The sequence below is a fragment of the Caretta caretta genome, chromosome 8 (assembly GCF_965140235.1).
Source record: "Caretta caretta isolate rCarCar2 chromosome 8, rCarCar1.hap1, whole genome shotgun sequence".
Classification (NCBI taxonomy): domain Eukaryota; kingdom Metazoa; phylum Chordata; order Testudines; family Cheloniidae; genus Caretta; species Caretta caretta.
In genome coordinates, this window is record NC_134213.1 from 1,836,053 (window position 1) to 1,862,681 (window position 26,629).

Sequence of the window (26,629 nt, forward strand, 5' to 3'; positions counted from 1 at the left end):
CAGACTGCCGCTCATTCCCATGGATAATTCTGCCATGCATTCTGTAGCAGCTCTCATTGGAGGCTCTCCAAGCTGGTTATATCATTAGCTAATTAAGCCTCACCACACTCCCGGGGATGTGTCTGGATCGCTGAAGTCACCCCTGAAATACAGCAGCTGCTGAACGGAGCCCAGCACTGTTAAGCAACATCTGGCAGCAACGTCCCCAGCTGTTAGGGAGGCAGGAAGTAATTACCCGTGTGGATGGCGTGGCCAGCGGCCTGGCACTGAGGAGATTGGCCATGAGTGAGCACAGCGGCTCAGCACCTCTGGGGTAGGCCTCTCCTCTTCGACTAGGCCTCCACAGTGCCCCCCGCAGCACTCTGGGGCATGGGCTCAGGGTGGGTCTGCTGGGAAGAGCGGCCCTTGAATCACAAAGCTTGCCTTCTGCTGCTCCGTGGTAGCCAAAGCCCCCGCCCCGCCTGTCACCGGGGGCCCAGGACCAGCGGGCATGCTCTAGCTGGAGCACTGCGTACACTGGGGGGTTCTTTGGCTAAAATCTCCCGCTGCTGTTCCCAGCACAGCGGCTCCAGGGCTGGCAGCAGAGGCGAGGACGCCAGAGCAGGGAGGTGCTGGGGCTTCTCCCACCACAAAGCTCCAGCTGACATGGTGGTAAAAGCATGACCCGGGTGCTCCTGGCGTTGCCATCCCCCGGGCAGCTGCATTAGCACCTGTGCAATGGCAGGAGCGTGCTGCCCGACACCGGGCAGACAGGTGTGTGCTGGCCCTGGCTCTGTCACGGAGCCCGTGCGGTGCCAGAGCCAGGCCGTGCTCGAAGGTCCCAGCGTTGCTGAGCCACTGCTGCACTGGGAGACCGCAGCTGAGCCCCGCCTCGGTTTCCCCTTCTGTGACTTGGGGCGAGATGTCTGGGTGAAAAGGGCTATCTAAGTGCTAATCATTACCCAGGTAATCAACCCACCATGAAGAACTAATAGGCCAGTGCTGTGGAAGGGCAGAAGGATGAAGAGGAACAGAACGGTAGGGAGTGGGAGGAGCTGGGGCCAAACGGGCCCCAAAGAACAGGGCAGTGTCTCCCTCAGAGCTCTGGGGGTCACGAAAGCGTCTGGCAGGAAGCGTCTGTCCTGGCTGCAGATTAAGGGCGCCGGGCATGGCGTGGGATTTCAATGGGCCCAACAGGGCTGTAATGTAGTCGGTTTCAGTTAGGCCCCTAATAGCATTATCCAAAGGTTGGCCGCTCTCTGCAGTAAAGTGTCACCTCGCGGTACGGGAATTATAGATCCTTATTACCCCTGACAGATGAGACTGGCTCCGCGGCTCCTGGCTTGGCCGCAGAGCTCTCCCTTTGCCAGGGCTCGCCATGCCGAGCCATTAGAGTGGCCAGTCCAGCCCCAGGGCTAACGCGAAGTCCGAGATCGGAGCATCTCTTAGTGCAGGGGCCCAGCCTCCTCCTTCCACACTGGCATGATGCCCCAAGCTGTTTGTGCCATCGGGCGCACTCGCCCTGCCCCATGGAAAGGAGCTCAGCCCATGGCAAGTAACTTAGCCTGACAACACTGAGCGTGACCCTGCCGCTGCATATAAAATGCATGCTGATGCGTGTGACTCTGGAGCATGTAAACTCTGCCTCGGAGACCCACATGGGTAACACCAAAGTGGTTCTCACTTATTTGCCCTTTGCTGTGCTCAGACCTCGTCTGCGCCCTACAGACCCAGCCTGCTCTCCTCTTTATTGCAATCCTTCCTCTGCCAGCTCACATTAACCTATCCCGCTTTGAGCCAAAACCTCCACCGGCCCTGCAGCATTAGCCATGCTCCCTGCCTTGCTATCACGCCCCTTGCAGTTCGGCTGCCTCACCTGGCGAATAAGGAAATTCCAAGGGACAGTCTACGGCCTCTCATTTATTCTCAACAGCCTAGCACCCCGCACTGCGGTCGGTACCTGTGGAGTTTAACTTTTCTGGAGGAAAAAAAAGCAAATCAAAGAAATCAGGGCTTTGATTTTCATGTTTTTAATTTGTGGCTTTGGTGAGACAGGCAGGTGAGTTCTTGGCCAGTACAGCACAGGGATCCACAGTGCAAGCGGCGCTGTCCGGGATGGAAGGGAGAGCCCAGTAGCTCCAGGAGGGGGCTGGCAGTCAGGACTCCTGGGTTCTGTTCCTGGCTTGCCCGCTGATCCATTGGGTAGCCTCAGGCAGGTCACTCCACCGCTCAGTGCGTCTGTTTTCCCAGCTGCAAAGCGGACTAAGAGTATTTACTTACGCCACAGGTGTGTTTGTGAGGCTGAGTTAATGGATGTTTGCAAAGTGCTTTGGGGATCTCAGATACATGAGCAGGGCAAAGTGTCATTAGCTGCTATTATTGTTATTGAGTCCTGCCGTTGTTATGACCAATCCACTGTGATCACCCACCGGAAGGCCCTGATTCACTGTCCAGAGAGAAGGTGGCCTAAGACTCCACCCTGTCTCAGAAAAGAACCAGTAAGGTCACCGTGTTTGTCACGAGTCTGATCAATCACAAAACGATGCGACAGCTCCCAGGACTTGAGCAGTGGGCCCTATGAGAGGGCAGGGTGGGAGTGGAGAGTGCTCAGCAGCGCCCTCTACCTCCAGTGCTTCAAAGAGCAGGGCAGCTCCCTACACCCGGGGCAATTTATTCTGCTCCAGGGCCCCCAGGCGCTGGGGCAATGGAAGGGGGCATGCTGCCCGGGGAGGGAACTCGTTTCTCTGGTCAGAGGAGCTGCCAGAGGAAGCCTTCAAAGGCTGGCTCTGCACTGTGGGTTCAGGCAGGCTCTGCCGTTAATGACACACTGCTCTTATCCCCACCCCAGGGAGCAGCTGGTGCTGGCGGAGAAGGCAGGTTTACTCAGAGCAGGAGGGGGAAAGAGACACTTCTCCCTCTGCCTGGCAATGGCTCACTCACCATGTGTAATCAACCTAGCAGCTTCCTGCTAGACTAGGGGCCAGATCCTCAGCTAATGTCGGAGCTCCTGCAGTCTGACCCGGGGACGTCTGGCTGGCCCATGAGGGGCAGCGTTTGCCCGTCCTGAGTGGGAAGCCTGGATGGGGCAAGCCCAGAATGTCACAAAGACACCAAGCGGAGCAGGAACAGCTGCCTGCAAACCGGACCCCTTGGGGCTCAGATCCCCCAGGGAGGAAGCAGAAGGGATGGTGCTTCTAGCTGAGCCCCGGTACTGTGGGATGCCTCCTGCTGCCGGAGACAGAGCTTGTGCGGCTCCTTTTCAGTTGGGCTGAAAAGCCGAGGGGCCTTGAGCCAGTCTGGTGGGTTGGTTCGAGGCGCATCCTTGGGAGACTCCTACGGCAGATGCTGACGGGAGGTGCCTGGTGGATTCAAGGATGATCATTACAAATCTCACCCTGGGGAAGTGACTCCAGCTGCTGGCCCAGCCCCGCTACTGCCCCCCGGTCCGTCAGGGAGGTTCTTGCGTGCGGGATCAGACAGGGCTGGGCTTGCGAAGCATCAGCAGCAAAGCCGTCTCAGTGCCTCTGCCCCCCGATAGGGAATGGACAGCAGGGCGCATTTAACCTCAGGTGGAAACGTTGCCAGTTTCATATGCGAGCATGTTTCCCCACTAGCCAGGGGTTGAATGAAGGAGCTTCCCTGGGTCCTGAGGCAGGCTGCCTATAGTATCTACCCAGACACATCTCCCATATACAATGACCATCTTCCCAGCAGTTAGGGATTCAGTCTCATACCCTCCCCACCACCTGGGAGCGGAGCGAGTTGGCCAGCTCAGGGATCTGAGCCAGAGGGGAGACTAAGTGACTTGCCCGAGATCCCCCAGCAAGTCTGTGGCAGAGCAGGGAACAGAACCTGGATCGCTGGCAGCCTGGCCTAGCACCATAACCCCATGGCACCTCCCTCCCACTTGGTGCCCATTCAAGAGCCTTCCAACCCTGCTTTTGAGATGCTGCTCCTGTCCACACCTGGCAGCGGAGGGGAGAAGTCGGGGCCCCTTTAATTTTTCTTCATCACTAATCACACATTAGATCATCACAGCGGAAGGCAGGGTACAAACCATGCTGGCTCTTGAGGCTGGCTGTGTACTTCCAGTGAGAGCAGGCTGGTCAGTTTCCTTCTCTGTCTCTGGTTCATTTCCCCTCTGGGCTCAGTGCCTTGGTGTGAGGGTTCCCAGCGCTGCTGGGGAGAGTTAAACAGCTACAAAACCAGCCAACACCCCGGGAGCAGACTCCCCTGGGCTTTACCAGCCTGTCCCAGCGGCTTCTCCCTGGCTTCAGTCAGACTGAAAACCGGATTTGAGTCTTTTGAACCAAACCTACATTTTGACCCTGAAGCCGATCAGGAACATCCCTTTCCTTGAAGTTTGACAGCATGAGGTACAGGGCTGGGAGCCGAGACTCGGCTTCTTCCATCGCACCTGCCCTTTGGGGATGCACCAGCCCTTTAAAAAACCCCAGGCAAAGCAGCCACTAAAGGATCTGCAATGTGACATCCTGTCTCCAACCTGTAATTGCCTGCAGTGTGCTCTGTCTATCACCAGGCTGGGGAGCGGAGGTGGCTGAGGCTGAGCAGATGTGCAGATGGGCTTGGGGGCCTGGCAAGACTGGAACAAATGCCAAGGGTGGATTTGAAAGCCATGAAGGGTGCATGAGCTGAGGGGACAAAGAAGTCTGCTGGGAGGCTGCCAGGAGTGGGAGGCTGATTTCAGTAGCAAGGCCTCAGTGTGCTCTCAGTAGCTATGTCAGCGGTGCTCTCATTGGTGTCGCATACCCTGCATCGCCTGGGGCGGAATTCACCAGGCCCTGTATTATTGATGGCACATAATGGCCAGCTGCAGGGCGTGGGTGTGCGTGTGTGTGTGGTGCGTATGTGTGTGTAGTGGTGCTGGGGACACAAGTGGGGTTTAACCGCCTTTATATCACCCCCAATCTTGCAACTGGCTGACTGCTGGGCTGGTCCCAGGTACAAAGCGGAGCAGCCTTGGGGCTGCTCTATGCTGCACCATCTACCCCAAATCCCTAACCGCCAGTCCGGCCGTGGGCGATGGCTGGGACATCCAGCTGCCTTGACCACACACCTTACAGTAGGAGGGAGGTGGTGTACGTGCAGCTACAGCGGCTATATGACACCTCAGGGTTCCTCCATGGAGGGCTGGATCCACGGGCTTTCTGGCTTCTTTGGGCCAGGATCCTGACCCCTGCCCAGCAGATACTCTCTGCAACGTTATGTGAGTGGAGATAATAAACATCCGACTTGCCAGGCATGAAATGGACAATATGCAAAGCTCCAGGATTCTTCAGCACTCACCTGCAGCAGCTCTAGCCTGCTTCACACCGTGCGCTGGGACCCTGGTCCTGGGTGCTGAGCTCTGGGAAGCCTGGCTGCAGCTGACCGTGAGGCTTTGCCGCTCAGCACGCTCAGAGAATGGCAGTCGCTATGGTCGGGGAGCAGCAGGCTGAGACGCTGCAGGCAGGTGGACTGACCCAGGGTGCTGGGAGATGATGGGCCCTGGTGTTGCCTGGGAAGCACCGTGGGGCGTTCATGCCCCTGCGTCCCTTGGCTTGTTTGGAGTTAATGCTTGTTTGGAGCACGGCAGCCACCGGGAACCCCGATGTTCCTTCTGAAGCACGATCAAGCCCCTCGCCTTGTTCCCCACGTCGGGTTTGCGTTGCCCCGAGGAAGCCTCCTCTGCAGGCCTCTGAGGTGCCGGTTCATGACTTGCTGTTGCTCATGGCTCCTGGTTGCTTAGGTCTCCTGGCTCAGTTCCAGCTCCCAGGAAGAAGGCTTGGCCAGCGCCCAAGGGATGGAGTGACTCCCGCCCCACCGCCAGCTCCCCTCGCTTGTCTCCTTCGGGCCGAAGCCTGGAGCACCTCAGTAACTTCACCCTTCCCCTGGGGTCATGCCTGGACACAGACATTTGCAGGGACCTGTGATGGGCCTGATTCTGCCACCTTTCCTGTTGCTGAGCAGTGTCTCACTCCACGAGGAGCCCCCCAGATTTCAATGGGACGGTGCGGGGAGGAACCTTCCACGCAGTGTAGGTAAAGGCCGTCAAACTGGCCACTGTATTTGTACAGCACCTGATCCTGGCCAGGGACTCTGGGCACCACCACATTCCTGATACCTGCGCCAGTACCGAGGGTACCTCGTCCTGCGCTCCCCAAAAGCAAAATCATCCAATCGGTTCCCAGTAGCCGAATGGTGTCTCTCCGCTGGGGCGACTTCCCCCGGGAGCTCCCGCGGCTTTTCTCTACCCCCTTGGGGAAATGGTCACTGCCCTCCTGTGCCGGGAGGGGCCACCCAGCTGCTTCTTGGAGCTCGCCTTGGTAACGTTACTCAGCTGGTGGGTTCCTGGAGCACCGCTGGGACCTGGCCACTGCAGGGAGTCTGCGGCTCCCAGTCTCACCAGGGATGGCTATGATCCGGGATGGGTCAGAACACCCAGCAAACGGGGGGGCGGGGGTTACATCCTGGTGCTCATGCCCTGTCCTCCAGAGACCTGTCCCTTCAGAAGGGGGCAGAGCGTGACTCCCAGTCAGCATTCCCCCCCGCCCCGACTTCTCCCCTGTGGATGTGACTCACGGCTCTTTGGAGCTGGGCAGGGAGGGCTGGTGGGTCAGGCCGCAGAGCCATGAAGCTCTCTCGTGGCAGATTCTCCGGCCCATCTCTGCCCAGCTAATGGAAGTGATTTTCACCTCCTTTCACCTGGAAAACCACCAGCAAAATCCCATCCCGTCTCTGGCTCGTCAGCGATACATTTCTCCGTCTCTTTACTATCTAGAAAGAGTCTGCTGGCTTCCCCAGCCCCAGTGTGTGGGGAGCCCGGTGTGTGCAGGGGACAGATTCTGGGCAGAGGCGCGTCGTGCTGTCTGGAGATTACTGCCCATGTTCATCTCTTCTGAGAATTCCTCAGTGCCTTTCATGTGGGGCCCATGCCCCTTGGCCCCCCTCTTCTGCTGACAGGGGCCGGTGTCTCTCTCTTAGCTACCATGGCTGGAGTCTCAAAGGGGCCGGGGGGATTTCGGAACCAAACTCCTAGTACATGTCAGTGCTAGCTCCTTTGGAAACGCCAGCCCACATTTTGCAAGTGTGATGGCTAATGGGGAGCCCATGCGAAATGCAGACACGTCCTCTGGGCTGGGCGGCACCCTCCCGCAGCACGCGGGGCATGGAGCTCCTGGGGGGTCCCTGCTGTAGGTGCCCATTAAGGGAAGGGGAAGAAAGGTGCTGAAATTCCTTGAGCACCATAGCGCTGCTATGGCCAGGGTACCCCGGGGCGGCAAAGGAGAAAGGGATGCGCAGCCTAAGGAACGAGGCCTTTACAGCTGGGTTCAGAGTAACAGCCGTGTTAGTCTGTATTCGCAAAAAGAAAAGGAGGACTTGTGGCACCTTAGAGACTAACCAATTTATTTGAGCATGAGCTTTCGTGAGCTACAGCTCACTTCATCGGATGCATGCTGTGGAAACTGCAGAAGACATTATATACACAGAGACCAGGAAACAATACTTCCTCCCACCCCACTCTCCTGCTGGTAATAGCTTATCTAAAGTGATATGCATCCGATGAAGTGAGCTGTAGCTCACGAAAGCTCATGCTCAAATAAATTGGTTAGTCTCTAAGGTGCCACAAGTCCTCCTTTTCTTTTTACAGCTGGGCCGTTCCTCTCCCAGCCGCAGGGCTCCATCCCCTCGGCTCAGAGGTCAGGAGTTCCCTGGAGACAGACATTGGCAGCAACCTCTCCCCTGGGAGCAGGAGGCCCGGGCTGCGGGAGGGAAGCTCAGGGCAGGGCATTGTCGAGAGAGAAACAAAATATTTACTCTGGTGCTGACAGCTCTGCCCGGCCATCATCAGCTCATTCCGGGCGCTAATCAAATCCCTGCAGCCAGGAAGATGTTAAGTCTGACTAACGCCGGGGTGGGAGGAGGTATTTTTTCATGCTTTGTGTGTATATAAAAAGATCTTCTATACTTTCCCCAGTATGCATCCGATGAAGTGAGCTGTAGCTCATGAAAGCTTATGCTCAAATAAATTGGTTAGTCTCTAAGGTGCCACAAGTCCTCCTTTTCTCCCTGCAGACTGAATCTGTAACACGACAGCGGCTCAGAGCACCTGAGACTAATATGGCAATTCAAGAGGGGCTGGATTGAAACACTTATTTGCAGGGGCACTTCAAAAACAACCCTCCCAAAGTAAAGACCTTTGTTTCACCACCTGCAGCTCCCAACTGCCAGGGGGTCACAAGTGACCCGAGCTCCCAGGGCCAGGTCTCAGCAGAGGCATCGAGCTAGGAAACTACCGGCGGGCTCTGGTGAGGAATGTGAGGGAAGGCAGGCTGGAGCCGGGGGTGCGCAGGAAAGAAGTAGCCCGGAGAGAGCAGGTCATGAGCTCCATGCTGGGCTCACGGGGACGAATCCTCTGGCAGGGGCTGTCGCGGTCAGTGTAGAGTGGTCCCTTTTGGAATTAAAATCGGGGGCTTTGAAGCTCCATGCATTTCCGAAGTAGTCTGCACGACTCCCCTGGGGACACAGGTCAGGGCACTAGTAGTGCGTCAATTGCACAAAGGAGGACGCTGAGGCAGATTCAATGGTAGCTCCTAACCCAAGGGAGCAGGTGTCAGCACTGGGCCCAGAACCCAGGAACTCCTAGGCCTCTGCCCAGACACCCGCTCCGACCCTCCTGGTTACGTGCACTGGCCTGCACCTGAGTGCACCCCCATAGCTCCAGCTGAGCCTACGCTGCAGCACATGGGCCTGGCTTTGGAGGGTGAAAGCCGCAGGCGTGTGGGCTGGGGCCAGTGCTTTGGCGCTGAGGGTGAAGTTGGACCCATCACGAAGGTTCCGGTTCCCCTTCCCCTGAGACTTACAAAGCAGCCGCCTCGTTTTGCCTCGGGACACGCTCTGAAAACCCGGCTGGCCTGGATCGCGCCCACCCGCCTGGGAGCCGCTTTGAGAAGGAAGCTGTGAATCAGTCAGTGCCCCTGAGCCCTTTGCTGATGCTGCCCGTCTTACTGGGACGTGCCCATTCGGGGCAGCTGCACTGGGGAACCCTCTGGGGAAGGGGAAGTAAAACCATCTTCCAGCCAGAAATACCTCCCTGTTATCTGCTGCTTCTCCTTCCTTCCAGGGACTGAAAGCCCTTCTCAAATGGGGATTAAGTAAAGCCCCCCCTGAAGGGGCAGGTATTAGGTGGTTAAACCGGGGCACAGAGTGGCAAAATAAACTCCCCTGAGGTCACACAGCAAGTCAGTGGCTCCCAGAGCCCGGTTCTATCTGCTCCCACTAGACGATGGCCCGTCTCATCGTGCAAGCGGCCTACAGGTTGGCCGGGTGCTGGATGGCCAGGCTTCCGCCACACGGTGATGTGATACAGACGACTCACGTCCGGTCGCAGCGACACGGCTGCCACCGGCATGCGGCTGGGACGTGCCAGTCGGAATGACAATGATATTTCCAAGCCTCCGCTGGGGCTCGTATCCAGAGGGGAATGGTCCATCTCTTCCTGCGTGCCTGCCGCAGGGTGCTGGGCCGAGGCGCAAGGGGCTGCTTCCCCTCGGAAGGAAGCGGCACACCCACGGGCCCCATGTAGGGGGGCGTGTGAAGGCCTTCGGGGAGTCGTGTGGGCAGCAAAGCGTCGCACTCTGCTTCCTTAGCCCTGGTCCAGCCACGGCGCTCCCGCGGCTCATCGTCTGTCCCGTGCCGCCTCAGAGAAGCAGCCTTCTCCGTCCAGCAGGAGAGTGTGCAGCCACGAACACGGCCACTCAGCCTGGAGCTGATGAATCCCTGATAATCCCCCCCAATCCCCTGTAATGGATGAAAGGGAAGGGAGGGGATTTAGTTACTAATCCGAAGTGCGGTCCCTGGGCTGTGCAGGGCACTGACTCTGCGGAGAGTTTCCTGCCCGCGGACTGGGTGAGACAAGACACCAGCATGCGCCGGGCCGCTGGTGTTAAACTGCATCGTCCCCCCCGCCCAGAACCGTGTCTCAGGCTGACCCCGGAAAAGCCCTCGCTGGGACGGCAAAGCTGCCCCCTCCAGTTATCGCTGATGAGTCATTCACAGGCTGAATCTGGGTGCTGGACGCACAGGCCTGGAAACCGAAGTCGTCTCTGTGCAGACGAGCTAGTGCGCGGAGCAGAACTAGCCTGCTCCACGCTGAGGACCTGCCCTGTTGTCAGTGCTGGGTCCTCCCAAGCCAGGGCTGAGAACGGCTCCCTTCCTAGCCTGGAGAGGGCAGATCTCCGCTGGGCTCTGAGCCGGGCTGGAATGGGCTTGGCCCCGTGGAGGGGAGCTTTGAAGTGGTTCATGGTGATGCTGCCCCTGCCAATGTGGCTCAGTGCTGACTGGGAAAGGCCAGTGCAGCGTGGGAGTGGATTTCCCATTGGCTCCTGGGCTCATCGGCTCAGATTTACCAACAGGGAGGCAGACACGCGTCCCTGAAGGACTAGACAAAACCTACCAGCAAACTTACTTCATCTAGGCCACCAAGCTGCTAGCAAAGGGCTGGGTTTCAACAGGCAAACAGAAGGTGGAGTCTCCATAACCCATTGCTGTCCTGCTGGGCCAGACAGTCCCACATCCCTCTGTTGAGTGTGTGAATGACAAGGCTCTGGAGCGGGGAAGGAGACACAGAGAGCAGAGAACCTCCGAGCCTTTCAGTCGCCCCCCAACTCAGCTGACTCATTTGTTGCCTGAGTTTTGCCTGCACTGATGATGTTTTCCCAACGAGCCCAAACCCTGTTTATCGTTGGTTTCCTAGGAGAGTAATCGTGTTAAAAAATTAATTACACACCTGAAAACAAAATCTGGGTGTTACAATGCACATTAGGAATAAATTGTGTGCTCCAAACGAGACAATTTACAGCTTGGCTAAGTAATGAAGAAACCCGACATGGCTGGAACAGGGAAGGAGAAGTGGAGAGTGACTTAGAGCACCAGGCTGCAGTGCCGACAAAGAGCAGCCTCTCCGGCCCCAGCTGGCCACAGACGGTGTGCGGTGGGCTGGGGGCGACCAGTTCTCTCCTCTCCGGGTCCTGATGCCCGGGGGGAAATCGCAGCCCCGTCACACCCTCCCATTCCTGGGTTGCCTGTTTTCCTGAGGACAGGCTGAGGGCTCTCTTCAGCTCTCGGACCCCCGAGGAGACAAAGGTTTATCCACACTGCAGTGGGGAGGTGTGACAGTAGCTGGTAACAAGGCAGCCGCCGAGTGGCCACTGCGCAAATAAATACCCAGAGTCTAGCAGGGTGGGGGTAGCTCATGTGGCCACCGTGCCCCCCCAGCTCCCTGCTATAGATACTCTGCCTAGCTAGGCCAAGGCTAGCTCGGGTACATCTCCACATGCTGCAGTCACTGCCGTGCAGACGGACACACAGGCACCCCCAGCCAAGGCCGGCAGCTCTGTGTCCTCGGGGCAGCGTCCCAGCCCTGGAGCTGGCTTGGGCAGGAAGGTCCCCTCAGGGCCAGACTCAGTCCTGGTGTCAGCCGGCACAATTCCCATTGACCCCTTGGGAGTTAGAGGGAGTCTGGGCTCCAGAACTGAACGCTGCCAGGGGATTATTCTCTGGAATATTTTGTCCTTTAAAGAAATAATCCAAAAATTGAGTCAGAACATTATTCCCCTGCTATTTGTACAGCTTTATTTCTGATGATGGTGATAATTCCACACAGTTCTGGAACGCTCATTGCCTGGAGCAGCTTAGCGTCCCGTTTCTAGGACACGCCGAAAACAGCCTCTTCCTGCTTGATCCATTCCATACCTGGTTCTTAGCCGTAGTGTCCAGAGAGCCCTTTGTGCCGGACACGGTCCCAACACAGTGAGAGACAGTCCCGGCACCAAACCGCTTATTGCCTGTGTAGACAAGACAAACACTGGATGGGAGGGCAACACCCAGATTTCCTGACTCGTATCCCTAGACACTAGACCAATGAAGGAAAATCTGGGACACACACATGCGCAGAGGACTATTGTTTAAGGTTTACAATCATACCTACAGATTTATAGCTTCTAAGGCCAGAAGGCCCTGGTGAGCCTCTAGGCGGGACCTCCCGCAAAGCACAGGCCACAGGACTGCCCTGAATGAATTCCTGGTGGATCGAGAGCAGGTGTCCTAGAACAATATCCAAACTTGATTCAAAAACTGCCAGTGTTGGAGATTCCACCAGCGACCCTGGGGCAGCCTTATTTTCAGTCTGAATTTATCTAACTTCAACTTCCAGCTACTGGATGGTGTTAGACCTTTGTCTGCTAGACTGAAGAGCCCACGATCAACAGTTGTTCCCCACATAGAGACTGATCAAGTCACCCTTGAGCCTTCTCTTTGTTAAGCTACATAGATGGAGCTCCATGAGTCTCTCACTGTAAGGCATGTTGGCCAATCCTTTAATCATTCTCGTGGCTCTTCTCTGAAGCCTCTCCAATTTAGCACCATCCTTCTTGACTTGACATCCCGCAGCGGTCACACCCGTGCCACAGACAGAGGTAAGAGAACCGCTCTGCTCCTGTTGGAGATTTCCCCTCTTCATACATCCAGGGATCGCATTAGCCCTTTTGGCCGTTGTGCTGTGTTGTGTTGGGAGCTCATGTTCAGGTCTGGTTTGTCTGACATGCAGCCGGAGATATCTACTAGAGTGAACACACACACGCTGATCACATGCACAGTTGTGTACATTGTGTTCATAGTTGACTAGAGGTAAAGGCCGGAAGGGAGGTTAGAATGATCACCTGGTCTGACCCCATGGATATCACAGGCTATTAATTTCACCCAGATACCCCTAGATCGAGCTTGAAGACTTTACTTAGACTAAAGTCTTTCAGCCCTCAGGACAGTAAACTCTGTGCCGGGGCAGAGAAGGTGCCCCCGACGTCCAGGGCTCCTGGCTGAATACACAGCGCAGACACGCCATGCTCTCCTCTGAGACACGCAGCATTTACTCTGCAAGCCTGGGGACTGTCCAGGTGTGATCAGCAATGAGTTCTGTCTCTAGTGTCCAGAGCAGCACTCCGGGAGGAGACGGCTAGCACCCCCCAGCCACGAAGGAGATCAGAGCACAGGCAGGAAATCATTCCGATCAATAAAGCCGTTCAGTCTCCCCCAGAACGAAGTGCACAGAGTGTGAAGTGTGTCTGGGGTCCTTCTGGGGGTTGGAGAGTGAGCGAAAGCAGGAAGGGGGAGTCTCTGCTTGTCACCAGCGCTAAGGGGCAGGACGGGACTCAGTGGGTGTGGGAGCTGGCGGGTTCCTCGATCTGCTCTAAACTGAAGCCCTCTCATCCCCCCCATATCAGGACCAAAACTCCCTCTTCCAAGGGTTTGGCTTTGTTAGCAAAGAACCGGACAACAACAAACCATGCAATGCCCTGCAGCTCTTCCTTCCTGGCAGGGCTGCTCCTCCCAAAGGATTTCAGAGCCCAGACCTAGATCCTCCTCCGCACAGACGTGCCCAGATTCTCTGAATCCGGGGGTGTGGGGTCCATCACAGTGAGTCAACAGCACCCACTTAACCCCTTCCCAGCAGGGTGACCAGCTGCTAATGGGGGCGGGGGTGTTTAATGTGCAGCGCAGTTAAAATTAAAACCAGCGCTCCAGGCTGGCTGGGGTGGGTGCATTTTTCAGCCTTCACTACAAACTCTTTTCTTGGTAGCTAAAAAATAAAACTAAGATAAACAAAATAATGAAACTGCCCTTTAAGCAGGGCCCAGCAAGACCCACTGCAATAAGGGACATTATCAATGCCTGGGGCAGGAGAGACCTAGGGGCTCTTTGGGCCTCCCTTTCTTCCCCTCACTGCTCTGCCAGGGCTGCCCTCGCGAGCCAGGGCTGTGTGGGAGTTCTGGGAATGCGCTGTGAGAAAGGGCAGGCGGCCAAGATTTCGAAGGAAAGAAAACACTTTCTTGGTGTTTGCTTTTCTGTGTCTGAGCCCGTTTTGGGCACGCAGGGATGTTAAAGGGGGGCTGCTGAGGCAGTGCCAGCCAGTCCTGCGGGAGTGGGGGGGTCTTCCTGTGAGCCTGCTAGGGGAAGAACCCGGGCACCTAATCGAGCTGTGCCGTGTGCAGAGAGGCTAGGCGAGCCAGCATCATGGCCTATGGCCCTGCCGGAGCTGAGCACCACCCTCCCCCCCGTCAGTGACTGCCGGGCCGGTGTGAAGCTGGGGAGTAGCCTCCTGCTTTGTACAGCCGGGAAAAGAAGGCAAAGTGAGCGGGAGGGAAGTGCCCAAGGCAACCTCCAACCCAGCTCGTCTGAGTCCCGGTCCAGTCCCTTTGCCATACGCCCAGCTCTCTTCCCCTGCACTGATGCAGGCGGCGTGGGGTTTCCAATACTGCAGCAGAGAGGTTACTCTGAGGAAAGCACCCTGCTGTCTTCACTGCAGTTATAAACCTCCCATTCCTGAGATCTCCTTCCTGTAGCTATGGTACTAAGCTGGTAGCCTGCCCAAGGAAGCAGGGGATCTTGGGGGCCCATGAAAAGCTTTTATTGAACAATGACAGCAACGATATGCTGCATGAAACCACATTTTGTACTGGACTCAGAGAGACTCTAAACTCTGGCAGGCCCCCAGTCTCTCTCTAGCCCGCTTCCCGTTCAATCCCTGCCGGGTCCACCAGGTGGTGATCCGCCCCCAAAACCTCCACTAAAATGCCACTAAAAATGTGCCGGCATCTTCTTCCACGCCGCAGAGACCAGCGTCCCCGCACGGGTTGGCGCCCACCTCTCTTCCTCCGCTCCACACCCACCTCTGCTGAGACGCTTACAGGACACCAGCCAGCTAATGATGCTAGGCTGCGGAGCAGATGGGGGAGCTGACGCTTTACTCACAAGTCATATATTAAAAATGCAAATAAATGTATGTACAACTTGTATCTCTTGGACTGGATCCTCCCACCCCCGCCCTTCGTATGTCACTTTATTTCTTAGCCCCCAAACCTGCAAGCTGCTCCTTGCACGCAGCCCCTGGGCCTGCACTGAGCACTGGTCATTGCCAGGGCAGGGCTTTGCCCTTGCAAAGCGGCTTGAAGGACGGAGGGCTGAGGTTGCAGGCTCTTTGGGGCAGGGACTGCATCTTCATTTGAATTTGTACAACAGCCAGCACAATGGGGCCCCAAGCCCGACTGGGCAGGAGTCGAACATCACTTCTAAATAATAAGAAAGCCTAGCTCTGAGCCCATGAGGGGACGGACCGGCTCAGCGGGCAGCGTTAGCAGGGTCTGTGCCTAAACAGATCACGCTGTGAGCCCAAAATCCCAATCGATAACACAAGCCAGAGAAAGGCTCGGCCCGTGAGCCTGGACACAGACCCCTGCCCTCCCGAAGGCTTCTCCCCTTCGCCCCTACTCTGATACCCTTCCCCTGTGGAAAGCCAGGCGGACCCTCCACTGTGGTTAACCCCTTGCTCACCAGGGATCAGGCAGAGCCCCGGCCCCCTGCCTAAAATACTTGGCCATGTTCCTCCCTTGATATTCCTGGAGCTATTTTTCAGTGGCGGCTGGAGAGGCGCTGGGTGCCTTTAGGGCATGAGGCAAAGGGATTGTGGGCTGGATTCTGCTGACTCCTACAGCCGCTCGGCCACGTGTAAGCAAAGATAGTCAGTGGTAAGGTTGCACCGGATGTTCCCACCCCGATGGCAGGGGAAGGAAGGGTGTGTCCCAGGCGGCGGTGTGGGCTGGATGGTGAGGGGCCTGTTAGATCACCCCTGCTATGGTGCAATGCCCGTGAGGAGCCATGCCCCGGGGTGCGAGCTAGGGCTGCCCCTGTGCCCAGGTGGCTCTGACTCAGGGACCCACAACCAGCTCCCTCAACCTGCCCTCTCCGCTCTGTCCACAGGGAGAATCAAGCCCAGAATCGGGTCAGGTCCCCTTTAGCTGCCTCCTCTCTCCACAGCTCCCAGTAACACCTCCCCTGCCTCCATAAACTGCACCGTGCTCCGGTGAACGAATGGCAGCCAGACAAACACACTGCATTACGCTGCCCCGGCTTCTTCCCCCTTTGTTCTCGTTTTGCAGCATCACCAGGTGCCACTCGATTGTTCTAGAAAGCACGTCCCGCTCCATTGTGCTATTAAACCACAGCTTCCCAGCCAGGCCTGCAAGAGAGGAGATGGGGCAGGTTGGCTCAGCCGCTGATCTGGGGGCAGCTTGAGAAGGAAGGCTGCTGCACGCATCTGCTGAGGGGGGGGCTTCTCTGACTGCCCTCCCCAGGGAGAGGGGCATCCTGGAGTCACGTGACAGGATCCGCATCTCAGCTCTCATTAAACAACAATGAATTATTCCGCTGCGAGGCCTCCAGGAGGCGAAGGCCAGGTCTACACTACAAACGTGTGGCGGTCTGACTACACTGCTCAGGGGTGTGAAAAGTCCACCCCCTATGAGTGACGTAGTTGAACCGACCTAACCCCTGGTGTAGACAGTGCTGTGCCGACAGGAGAGCTTCTCCCGCTGACAGGGCAACTGCCTCTCGGGGAGGTGGGGGAATCTCTCGCATCAGCGTAATAGTGTCTTCACTACAGTGGTGCAGCTGGGCTGCATGTAAAGACAAGCCCAAAGAAACACTCGAAAACATGAACGGACCGTACCTGATGCCTGCCTGAGTCTGCAGACAGCCTGAAACAATAGCTCTAGGAGGTGTCGTCAACCTCATTCTTCGTAACTCTTAAACCTGCTGCCACTACAGTGTGGGGGTGAGGGCCATTGGGAGCCTCCTGTGAGGTGTGTGTAGGGCATTGTGTTGCCTCAATTCAGCACAGGCTGAGCAGGGCCTCTCTAGGGCCACAGTGTAAGAAACCAGGCTGCGGTGCAAAGTCTTCAGGGAGCAGTAGGAGGGGCAGATGTTCCAGCAGCCTGTGGTAATGCTGCGTTCAGACAATCCCTGCCATTAACGCTCCTCGCTGAGCAAGACTGTCTAAAGTGTCTGGGAGCAAGACGCAGATTAATATTCATAACAAGAGAGCTGAGCATATGGAATATGAATAATGCTAATTGTGTTGGTATAGATTTGGTATTGGAGGCTTCCATGCATTAAAAGAGGGAATTATTCCCTCTCCAAAAGATTTCAAACCCTTTTGTATTGGAGGAAGTGTGCTCTGATTGCAAAGCGGGGGTGTCTCTGCTCACGGGACAGCCCCAGCCCATGCAATGCTTGGAGAGGAGCAATGCTCCTGGCCAGAGGTCAGGTGCACCTGTGAAATGTGTGCGTGTGTGCATCTTGCTCCCAGAAAACCCACCTTAGAGCAGGAAGACATGAATGCTGGAGCAAATCAGGACACCTCTTTGTGCATGCAAATGTGGGTTCCTAATGGCGCAATGAGCACTTGTGTGCTTTTGCATGTGTCCTTATAGCTCTGTCTTGCTGTAGCTCTGTTAACACACACACATTACTTTCAGAGTAGCAGCCGTGTTAGTCTGTATTCGCAAAAAGAACAGGAGGACTTGTGGCACCTTAGAGACTAACCAATTTATTGGAGCACAAGCTTTCGTGAGCTACAGCTCACTTCATCGGATGCATACTGTGGAAAGTATAGAAGATCTTTTTATACACACAAAGCATGAAAAAATGGGTGTTTACCACTACAAAAGGTTTTCTCTCCCCCATTAACACATGAATAACACACATTAGTGTTATTCATGCAGCGTTAAGGCTCAGAAAACAACACCACAAAAAACGGGGCCAGATCTTCAGAACTGTGCATGCAAAAATGTACTTGTCTGACTAGTCTGCCCTAGGTCATGTGTGCGGTCATGGCAACTGCACGTGCAAATGGGCCGTTGGGTGTCCAGCTCGTTATGTGCGCGGGCAGTCCCCGTGTTTTTTCATGGCCTCCCGGTAATCGTGCCTGTAAATTATAGACTCTGGAAGTTGGGGCCTCAAAAGTTAAGATTTCCATGGCAACTATAACTCATTCCTCTTGCACAGATGTACTGCTGTACTGTCAAGTATTGTTTCTCACGCTCGTAAAACTCCTGCCTTCGACAGCGGGCCCAACTTTCAATCTCGGATGCCAAGCTGAGACCGCCCACTTCAGCTCCGATCGGCCCACAGGGGCCAGCAAGCACTCCCTGCTTTAACAGACCCGCCCTGCAGATTTAGGGCTGCTGACTGGGGAAGCCAAGTTTGCAAATTTGGCTCCTCAGGTGCAAATGATTATTAATCGTGTGTGGCAATGTTACTGTGCTTGGCACGGGCCTGTAAGTGATCCGTGGCAAACAAAGCAAGTCTGTGCCTCTGAATGGGCCAGCCCCAGTGAACTCTGCCTGGCTGAGCCTGGCCTGGTGTTGTGGGAACCTTGTCAAAGGCATTCGGTCCCTTTGCCTCCCTCGCCATACCTGTGCTGGTCGAGAGGCCTGTACAAAGGAAAGAGAAGAAGGACGGGCGAGCACCCCCACGCGGCGGTGCAGGGTGTGGGCACAGAGCCCTGAGGGAGGTGCTCTGTCATGTACAGAAAGGCAGGGACGCAGTAAACGTGCTGCACACTCGATGCTTTACAGACTCCTCTTCCCTTTTGCCTTCAATGTGCCCCCCCCCCCCCCCCCGTATTCAATCGAATCAGCTCCTGGCAGCCTGAAGGGGGCTCTATTAAGGGCCAGAGGAAAATGCTGGTTTGCTTACACCAACGGTAAACCCATTTGTAGACAAGAGGGTTTGACTGGAGCAGGCGACAGGGTGTGTATGTCCCTGCACAGGAACTCTGCCCTCACTCCATCCCATGACTAGCAAAGTCATCTGCCACTCGTGTGGGCTGAGGCTGCCAGCTTCATCGGTGTGACAGCTGAAACTCTTTGGCTGATGGCCGCCTGGGGGCATGAGTTCCCTGAAGGCACACACCTCCAGCAGGAACAAAGGGGGTGATTCAGACAGCTCACTTGCACTGTAGATATATCAAAAAGGCATCAATTAAATAGGATTGGGGTCACTCACTCCCTGGAGGAAACTGCTCTACCATCAAGTGAAACTCCCTCAAATTCCCTGGAAGAAAATGAGCTAATCGGGAGTTATTAACAAGTAAGGACTCTTCCTTAGCAAACTTCCCAGTCGTGGTGCTGCCCCGTGTAGTCCTTACCATGCAGCTGACAGGCAAGATGTCACTGCTGTAGTGTGAACGGGCGGGGAAAGGGAAAGAGGGGCTTAGACTCTCTCACTTCTGTGTGCGGGTTCTGGGAGCACTCGTCAGAATTCAATCCATTCCTCTGGTAAAATTCTACTGAAGGGGGAATTTTTTTTTGGGGGGGGGGGGGGGGAGGAAATCCTCAACTGCATAATTTTGCTCGGCTCACAGCAAACCAGCGTTTGTCCCGGTGTAATGGAAGCTGTTTTCATCTGCAGAGCCCGGGGTTAATTTGTGGGAAAAGCCGCAAAAAAAACCAAAACCCAACAAAAAACAAAGAAACGAAAAAACCCGACAACGGATGAACAGACGAAAATATTCTGCCAGTATGGGAATTACTGGCCAAGGGTGAGTAATTTTCGCACAGCCCCAATGGGACTAGATACTCGTTTCACTGGGCTCCACAGACACACACAGCACGGCCCAGGTTGGTAAAGGTGTTTTCAGCATGCACGTGTGCATTCCAGGTGTGTGTATGGAACCCCACCTCTGGGCAAATTGCAAGTGTGAATAGCCCTTTTGCATGTGCTCCTGTGGGGTCTGGCAGGTCCAGCTGTTGAGACCTTTACGGTGTTTGATCCTCAGAGTTCCTCTCCCTTTGCCTCGTTAATAACACGGGATTCCTCCAGAGTGCACTTTGATCTCTTCAATTTTAGCTCCTTCTAGCTGCTGTCGAGGCACTAATCCCTCTGCAGGCTGCAGGAATCCACCTACACTTTGGACAGCAACAGCTTCCAGTCTCATAGCGTAAACAAAATCTTCAAACATGAAATTCATTAAAATCCTAATCCCTTACGTTTGAAGCCTCAGACACCTCTTCCTCTGCACCCCACATGGCTCAGGGTGGAGCAGGCAGAAGGTCACTGGAATATTTACTCACATCCTGGCTGATCCCAGATTAAACACACCCAGGCAGGTGTTTATCCATGATTTTTTCCTTTCCAGTGATCCAGATCAATTCCATTTATCCAGTTTAGGGGATCAAACCGGGTGACATTTAGAGCTGTGTTCTTTAAAATGCAAATCTCCCCCCGCCTCCCCCCATTGGGCAAGCTCCAGGGAGTGCTCGGACAGCGTGTCTGGAATGCAAAATCCACTGGACAGGGCCGGGGATGGGGGGGAACACCGCACTCACATTCTAACCATGCTCCTTCCCCAGGCATCAGTGCTGCTGTGCAAACAGTCCCACGGATACTAATGCTAATGGAAAGTAGCATCACGCTCTGGTGAATCCGCAGGCGGCAAAGCGAGACCACGAGGGCTGCAGTTGCAGCAGGAGCGTGGGGGAATCGCATTATTTCTGGGTTCTGGATGGAAAAGGGGAAATCAGGATGGTTGGTTGTTTAATACAAAAATGAAGGTTCTCTTTCTTGCAAGCTGGTTGCCAGGTGTTTTACTGGCTGCTGTCGCAGCTGTATACATTAACAACAGCTCTCGGGGCTTCCCTCTGCTGCAGGGGACCAATCCCACTTCGGAGCAAGAGTGGGGGAGACTGGGACTTTGGTTTCCCTTTGGGAACAGGACCAGGATCTCCCAGCCGCCCGGGACTGCAGCTGCTCCTGCCTTACTGAGATTTGCAGTCTAATGAGAATTAAATGGGACACATGCACTCCTTTCCCTCCTCCCTCCCATCCAGCTGTCCGTCTGCGCCATGCAGCGCAATAGGCCCATGCATGCCTGAGCTGGGGCTCAGAATCAGGACTTTGCAGTCACTGGGGTGGAGGCTGCTACGCAGGGCTGGACTGGCAGCCGATTCCTTCCCTCCGCTGCAGCCAATAACCTAGATGGAGCTTCATTGACTGGCGCCAGCGGAGAAAGTGGCCCACAAGGAAACACAAAGCCATCGAAGTGGCAGCAGCAAGGCCGTTGTCAGCCAAGGAGAAATCTTGGCCGCCAGTGCCATACCCTGGCTGTGACGCTGGCAGGCAAAAGCCACCATGCCAGAGCTCTTCGCCATGCAGAACGTGAATCCAGACGTACCCTTCAGAACAGATGGCTGGGCCGTCAATGCTGAACGGCTGGCATAGACGTGTCCAGGGAGAGCTCACTTTGCTGTCAGCCTGGGACAGGCTGGAGATGGTGGGAAGGTCACACTGGCTGGCTCGGGGCACTGACAATGGGCCACGGACGTGTTTTTCTCTAGGTGCTGGCTTAAATCCAGCCTTGGCCGGTAGCAAAGGAAAGTCAGCGTTGGCCAGTTGCCTGTGGGAGCCTGGTGGAGCGAGCTGGGGTCTCTGCAGAGTTCTAGTGTGACAATGGCCACTATAACTGGCCCCTTTGCTGGAGCGCTCAGCAAAGAGCCAGACACTGCCTGGGGCACCAAGACTGAGCTCCCTTTCTAGCCTGAGGTGGGGTCCCTCCAGGGAAGCCTGGGGTGGTCACGCTGCACTGGCCCGGTGGGTGGGCGTGCAGGCTGCCTGTCCCACAGCACAATAGTCACTTACATTGCACAGGAAGGGAAAGCAAGAGAAACTCCTTCCTGGAAGCCGAAGCTGGGAGGGTGAGGGGGCAGGGGATGGGAGCAAGACCCCGAGGAGCTGGCGTCTCTGTTCCCCGCCGGAAGCAGAAGCAGTGGAGGAGCAGTTTCTAAACCTGCTTTATCAGAGAGGAAAACATCCCTCTCAGTGCCCAGCGTCCTCACAGCCGGGTGGAGCAGAGGTGGGAGACGAAACCCTTCCCACCTCCCGTCCGGTCGTCTCCTGAGCTCGCTCCCTGGCCCGTTTGAACAGCCTCCCTCATGGCCAGCTCCCTCGCTCACACAGGAACAGTTCGACTAACAAGGAGAATAATAAAGACGAAATAGTTGAGTCAATTCTTTGTGCAAAACACTCCAGTTCGGAAGCCTTCCCTGAGCTGTGTAGCAGTGTTAGAGGGAAGGCGCAGCCAGGCTGGGGTTTTGCCATAAACAAAGATGCACGAAATGTCTTAAGGCTCATAAATGTGTTCAGAGAGAGAGGCAGGGATTTGAATCTCAGCTTGGATACATAATGTGCTTTTTCAGAGCCATGTTCCAGAAAACCAGCCTTCTTGGCAGGGACAAGACGGCTCCCCACACTACATCTCAGAGAGGAGGCAGCTGCCAGTTGAAACACAATGCGTTTCCACTTGGATTGGCCAAAGTCGCTTCTATCCTTCCTTTTCCCAGCCCCACGCTGCAGCTGCTGGCCATGCCAGGTGAAAAAAACCAGCCCAAGAACTTTGCTGCTCAGAAAGAACACGAGCGTTGTGGGGGAAAATAAGGCTCCCTTACTGGCTAACGGGAGCGGATGTGTGATGAATTCAGAGAGCTCGGGGCAGCACCCACAGAGTCACCACGGACAGCAGGCTTCTCATGTTTGTTGTAAGTTCAGGATGAGCCTCAGGCTGGCACCGGGGGGTTAACCTTGGTGTCCTGGCCAAATTCCAGCTCAGGTAGTTGCATTCTGCCTCCCTCTCTTTGTCCTGCCCTGGAGAACTGGCAGTCACGGCCCATCCTGTGCATAGCTGTTGGAGCACTGCTTTTCCAGCTCAGGAGAAGGGCACTAGACCCTCAGCTGGCCGCTACTGATGGACAATATTAACACCTCCCCTACAGGGCATGGGGTGGGGGAGCAGGGCACTGGCTTCCCTTAGCTGAAGCTTTGTGGGGGAGCTCACCAATGTGCCCCCCCTGCTACCAACCTTCCCTTCCCAGGGGAGATCATTGCAGAAGTTTTGATGAAACAGTTTCTGGAGTGCTGAGATCACTGTGATCCCTCTTGGTCTGTTCTGCAATCCCAGCAACAGCCTTGTTCTAGCTGGTGGCCTAGCCATGGCTCCCTGTTACCATGGTATCTGAGCCCACACGCTCTCTGATGCATTTGTCCTGACAGTACCCCTGGGAGGCAGAGGTCCTGCCATGGTGCAGACCTACGCCACAAAATGGCTAAGTGACTTACCCAAAGTCACAAAGAAAGTCTGTGGCAGAGTCAGGACTCCAAGCCAGGTTACCTGGCTTCTAGGCTAGTTCCCTAATCACCAGCCGTCTTTCCTATGCCCCTAGTAATGGACAAGGGTCAGGCAACTGCTGTGCATGCCAGATTGAACAACCCCGGGCGCCAGATACCTTCTCCCTCAGCGAGTATCTGCCGGGGAGAAGAAAACCAACACGTGAGGTGTGACGAAGTGGGACTGTTCTTAATGTTTCCTCTGAATAGTGTGGGGGTGCCTCAGTTTCCCCTAGGCAGTTCTTAAGTATCTAGGTGGTGGGGTAAGGGTGTATGATCATTGCAGTGCCCTAGAGGGCATGTGTGTGCAGGAGTCTGGACACAGAGTGTGACGAAGTGGGACTGTTCTTAATGTTTCCTCTGAATAGTGTGGGGGTGCCTCAGTTTCCCCTAGGCAGTTCTTAAGTATCTAGGGGGGTGGAGTAAGGGTGTATGATCATTGCAGAGCCCTAGAGGGCAGGTGTGTGCAGGGGTCTGGACACAGAGAATGGCCGACACCCTGTTTCCTGGCAACTGATGGCCTGGGCCCTTCCCCCCCTGCAAGGTGAGAGCTGAAGGGTTGGAGAACAAAGGAATCAGGTGACCTCCTGGCCCGGGAAAGGAACAAAGCCCAGAGGAGGAGGGGCTGGAGGGAGTTTCAGTTTGGGGCTGGCTGGGACATGGAGTGAAGTGCAGACGTGGTTGTCTGGCTCACTGCCCCCCAAAATGGACCCAGCTGAGGGGTCCCGTTCTCTGCACCTGCAAGCTCTGTTTTAGACCATGTTCCTGTCGTCTAATAAACCTTCTGTGTTACTGGCTGGCTGAGAGTCACGTCTGACTGCGAAGTTGGGGTGCAGGACCCTCTGGCTTCCCCAGGAGCCCCGCCTGAGCGGACTCGCTGGGGGAAAGCGCACGGAGGGGCAGAGGATGCTGAATTCTCCGAGGTCAGACCCAGGAAGGTGGAAGCTGTGTGAGCTGTGTGTCCTGAAGACAGGCTGCTCACAGAAAGGCGACTGCCCCAGAGTCCTGACTGGCTTCATGGGGAGCAGTTCCAGAGCATCGCCCGGGGACTCCGTGACACAGAGAATGGCCAACACCCTGTTTCCTGGCAACTGATGGCCTGGGCCCTTCCCCCCTGCAAGGTGAGAGCTGAAGGGTTGGAGAACAAAGGAATCAGGTGACCACCTGGCCCGGGAAAGGAACAAAGCCCAGAGGAGGAGGGGCTGGAGGGGTTTTTCAGTTTGGGGCTGGCTGGGACATGGAGTGAAGTGCAGACGTGGTTGTCTGGCTCACTGCCCCCCAGAATGGACCCAGCTGAGGGGTCCCGTTCTCTGCACCTGCAAGCTCTGTTTTAGACCATGTTCCTGTAGTCTAATAAACCTTCTGTTTTACTGGCTGGCTGAGAGTCACGTCTGACTGCGAAGTTGGGGTGCAGGACCCTCTGGCTTCCCCAGGAGCACCGCCTGAGCGGACTCGCTGTGGGAAGCGCACGGAGAGGCAGAGGATGCTGAATGCTCCGAGGTCAGACCCAGGAAGGTGGAAGCTGTGTGAGCTGTGTGTCCTGAAGACAGGCTGCTCACAGAAAGGCGACTACCCCAGAGTCCTGACTGACTTCATGGGGAGCAGTTCCAGAGCATCGCCCAGGGACTCCGTGACAACAGCGAGTATCTGCCGGGGAGAAGAAAACCAACACGTGAGGTCACACTGGTTCCCTGCAGTCCTCTGTCTGTCTGCACCCGTCTGTTCTCTCTCACCATATACTTGGGTTGGAAGCTCGTTGGGACGGGGTCTGTCTTTTTGTTCTGTGTTTGTGCAACGCCTAGTGTCACGGGGGCCTGGGCCAGGGCTGGGGCTCGCAGGGAGCTACAAGATACAAATCAAGAACCACGATCATTGACAAAGGCAGGCCAAGAGCCCGCGGCGGGGAGGTGAAGATCGATCAATACAAACTGGAAATAAGGTTCAGGGAGGGGAACAAGCCATTGGAGCAGCTTACCCAGGGCTGTGGTGACGTGTCCCTCCACTGGCATCTGGAGGTCTCTAGTTCGACCGGGGGATCCCGAGCTGGGCAGGAGGTTCCTGGGGGAAGGCTCCGACTGGATGAGCACAGTGCTCCCTCTGGCCTTCCAGTCTGGGAATCCGGGCTGAGCTCTTCAGCTCCCTCAGCAGCCACGCAAGGCTTTGCACATCTGGCTGCAGAGCCTGGCTTGGGGAAACAGCATCCTTCTCGGCGGGGCCAGCACGGTTCCCTTGGAGAGGCTGATGTCCTGCTCGCACGGACTCCTGCCTCTGCTGCACCCAGAGCTGCCTGCTGGAGGCGTCCTGTGAATCCCCCAAAGGGCAGGCCCAGGCACGCTAGACCCCGTCCCACCCACAACCTGGAAGTGGAGACGAGTGTGAAATCACACAGTGAAGGGAGGAAGCCTGCCCCCAAACATTGCACGGATTCATAGACTCCAGGCCAGAAGGGAGCAGCCTGAGCATCTAGCCCCACCTCCTGCATAGCTCAGGCCGGAGACCCTGCCTCAGGGGTGCCGAACCCTGTGCTTTAGGGTCAGTGCAGAAGATGGGACATGGTTCCAAGGATCTCACATTTGCTCTTCCCTAGTTGCTGCCCAAATTGCCCCATAGTGAGGGGCCTGGATGTCCCAGGGGATGGGCTATTGGCAGGGAATCGAGGATATTCAGCTTCCTGCTTCAGGGCTATGCTAGTCTCCAGCCATTAGAGAGCAGGATGAGTGCAATGTAGGGGGCAGATTATCCGATGGCTGCTCCTATGGGGCTCCAGCACCTTCACCTTGTGGTAGCCAGTCTCAGAGCCCAGACACAGGGCTAGCTGGACCTTGGCTCTGCCCTGCCAGGGTAGCACCCTTGGTCAATGAGATACACGGTTAGGAATTCAATGTTGTCTGTGCAGCCGGAGGCTGGTTGTGTGTGTGTGCCATGGGCTTTATATGTGGAACAGAGGAAACCAAATGCCGGCGCCTCCCCGCCCAGCCAGAGCCACATAGCTGTTGTGTCGGTTTGTGGGAGTGAGCCAGCCTGGGAGAGGGAACAAACATCTTGGCCTGATCTCCTGGGAAGAGAGTTGCTCCTTCTTCCCATGCTCTGCTGCGGTAGTCGTCAAGCAGGCTAGCCAAGCTGAGCAAATGTGCGCCTTGTCTCCCCCTGCGAGGGGCTGTGTGGGCTTGGAGCTGGCGGACGAAATGGATCTCAGGTTGACTCGGGGAAAGCGAGTGACATTGACATGGTACAGGCGGCTGGCGCGACTGAGAGGGGAAACCAGCCCACTAATAAAGAGCTGCATTAGCCAAGAGCTGGAAGGATCCTTCCTGACCCATGGTGGGGGCAGGCGGGGGGGGGGAGCCGAATGCGGGCTGTGGAAGCGACGTGTTTACTTTACTATAAGCGAATGATGCACACTGAGCACCGTCTACCCCTGTAATCACGCAGAGGCACATGGGCCATCAACCGCTTCCTCTCCAGCCTGCTGTTCCCAGGCGAGTCACCCCCTCCATCCTCCGCACAGAGCCCCTGCTGCCTTGTGCAGGGACAAACCCCTCGCACAGGGCCACCCTTTCACTGCAGCTGTCTGCGGGGGGCTTTAGAGCCACCGGCT

The 26,629-nt window shown here is 56.0% G+C and overlaps 1 long non-coding RNA gene across 1 annotated transcript; it reads right to left on the bottom strand.

Moving 5' to 3' along the window:
* Positions 1–1,993: 1,993 nt before the first annotated feature.
* Positions 1,994–26,629, bottom strand: LOC142072929 (uncharacterized). The gene is made up of 2 exons (XR_012669540.1): positions 25,007–26,629; positions 1,994–3,338 (listed from the first exon to the last, which is right to left on the bottom strand). It is a non-coding gene; the product is annotated as an uncharacterized LOC142072929 (long non-coding RNA).